Consider the following 3,178-nt stretch of genomic DNA (forward strand, 5'->3'; position numbering starts at 1 on the left):
CTTTCATCCTTGAAAAACATTTTTTCAATTCATAAAAGTCATTTAGAATTTTAATTCCTTTCAAGAAGCTATTGATACTAGATAGTTACAGAATTATCATGTGCAGATTCATATATCTTTAAGTATGTTATCAACCTGGTCACTTACCCAAATATATATAAATCTCTTTACATGTATGTAAATTAATGTACACACCAATGTGCACATGCACACACATCTTTGTGCATGGGCATAAAAAGTGCACATTATACATGGCAAAATATGTGGTACATGTGCAGTATGTTCCTTGTGTATTTATAAAGATAAAAAGCTATAAAGTTCATGAAGTTTACAAAGTTGCAGATCTAACAAATGACAGGCCATTCCAGTGGGCTTCAGCACGCTCCTTGGTCACATTGCCACATTAAGGAAAATTCCAAATTCTGAAACTAGGTTTTCAGCTTTTATATTATTCTTAATTCATTATATGGACATGTTGTGTGTGAAATAGATAACATTAAGAAATATTTTATTTTATAATTTGCTTGAAAAATCATTTTTAAAAAGAGTGAATAAAAACACATATGTATATTTTAAACATTTTATTTCTTCTGTTGGAAATATGTATCCAATGTTTTACTTATAAAATTATGACTAAAAACCAGGGGGAGGGCCAGCATCAGGCAAATATATACATTATATACATTATATATAATATATACCAGTAATGTAACTATAATATATCATAGTTATGTACTGTATTAATATACTATATTATATACAGTGTATTATATATAATGTACAGTGTGCATACATACACACAAAATTTCCTTATCACCATCAAAACTTTTACATATAAACAAAAATTGATTTTGAATTTTAAAAAATTCAAAATCAATTTTTGAATTTGATTATTACAAAGGTAATAATCAAATCCTTTGATTATTACAAAGGTACACAGAGGTATTAGGAAAGAAGTTAATAATCAAATGGCCATAATAAATTGTGCATACCTGTGGCATCTTCTTGCTGTTGATAATAAGAAATTGCATGTTTGAGGGTCAAACATGAGAGAGAAGTGAAAAAATTAAAAAATAACCATCTCAGTTGTGTTCCTGAATTACAGTTTGAAGATACATTAAAATACTAACCTTTAAAAATGGATAAATTAATATTTCCACTTACTTTAACAACATATGTATACTACTTCTGAGGAAAAATTTGCCATGAGTGATTTGTTATGGGATTCAATATGCTCCCTCAAACAAAAATCATGGTTAATCATTGTTCAGTCAGGAAATGTAAAGTGAGAAGTCACTTGAGTATATCTACATCACAGCACTTTGTATTAGGACCATGAAGTGGTGTAGGGATACCCTGGTGGACTGCCAATGTGTTGATGCCATCGCTACTTGTGCCAATTTCTGTAATAAAAATGAATGGAAAAGCCATTTAAGAATTAAAGGTAGGTCTAATGTATTGCTTTTATGGAATGCTGATTGATTTATAATTGATGAAAACAGCTATTCTATTTCATCTTTGACCTTGTTAAATTTAAAAATATGTGACAAATAATTGCAACCAAGCTGTCCTTTAGTAGGAGAGTAAACAGATTGTACAATAGAACAAATATACAACAAAACAGTATTCAGGAATACATGGAAAATACATTGTTGACTCACACAACAACATGGGTAAATCTTAAATGCATGTGTGAAATAAGAAAAGGAAGACCCAAAAGGCTGCATATTGTATAATTCCACTTATATGACAAAATGAAAAACAAAATTATGGTGGCAGAAGACATATTAGTAATTACTCAAGGGTTTGGGAAAGAGGGGAAATGACTGAATTGGTACACAGTGGAATTTTATGGTGATGAAAGGGTTCTAAAACAGTAACAGAAGTGGTGAATGCATGATTCTATACATTTGTTAAAATCAACACAACAGTACATCACAAATGTTTCAATGCACAAACACAAAAAAAGCAACCAACATTTCAGGGATCTAAGGATACAATGCAGATGGGGAGAAATAAGTTCATTATAAATGTCGGGTATAACTGCACTGAAAAAGCAAATAAAGGAGCTGACTTGAAAGCAACATTGGAAAATGGTATTTTGACTAGAAATTGTAAGGGTAAAGACAAAACTACCAGTACATAAACTGGTACTCTGTCTAGCTGGAAATTTTTTTATAGGGTTCAGGTGAACAATTTTGACTCTGCTTTACATTTATTGGCATTGAACAAGTACATGGACAGTGATGAGATGTCAGGTTTCTCTTTGTGGTAGGGCAAAGAAAGCTACAGGGAAGCCAAATGGAACCCTGAGGTACTAGACTGGATTCAAAGATGTCAGTATGGACTCATTTAGATCATATGCATATAGCTACACAATGTAGTTATGATACTTACAGAAAATTATGGATATGTGGTTATATGAGTTCTGTCCAGAAAAAGTACAGCCATTGTTAATGAAACAAGAATAGTTTGTGTGTGTGACATTCATGTAACCTGGCAGCCAAGGAGAGTGGACTGGAAAGCTTAACCCTAACCCTAACCCTAACCCTAACATAACCCTGTCATATGGAAACTACTTCACGGTCTGATCTGAAGGTGATGTGCTAATGATACACTGCAGTGGCCTGGGGTGGTAGAAATCACAGGATCAACTGCCAAAACCTGACAGTAACTGGCCCCAGGGAGAAATGAAATAATGTGAAAATATTAGGAATTCAGAGAATACCAACATAAAAAATAAATTTTATACTCACAGAGTCATCCTGTCTAGTTTAGAAAGACATTTTTATTTCTACACAGGAGTAAGTTACCCAGTTGTTCCTGGAACCATAAGTTGTTTATTGCGCAGTAAGTATTTTGAATAATGATGCGATAGGAACAGGTTTTGAATGTATTAGAAAAAGTGCCATGTCATTAAAAATAAAAATCTGTAAAACATAAATTCCTGCAGAAACTCTACATTTAGCTGCGAAGATCAAGTGTTGCCATATTCTCCCTTGCAGTGGGACCTGGCGGCCTCCTCTTGCTTTAAGGGCTAAATAGTACCATTTCTGTTCTCCATGTCCTAACCACGAAAGGCTCATTTTCACTAAATGGTACCAATTCTTTTTAAAAGATGTGTCTCCTTTTTTCAAGCCAGTACTAAAAAAGGAAAATTAGAAAATCAAATGATAAA

This window comes from Phyllostomus hastatus, unplaced genomic scaffold, assembly GCF_019186645.2.
Source record: "Phyllostomus hastatus isolate PE091 unplaced genomic scaffold, TTU_PhHast_1.1 phas_contig_159, whole genome shotgun sequence".
Taxonomy (NCBI): Eukaryota; Metazoa; Chordata; class Mammalia; order Chiroptera; family Phyllostomidae; genus Phyllostomus; species Phyllostomus hastatus.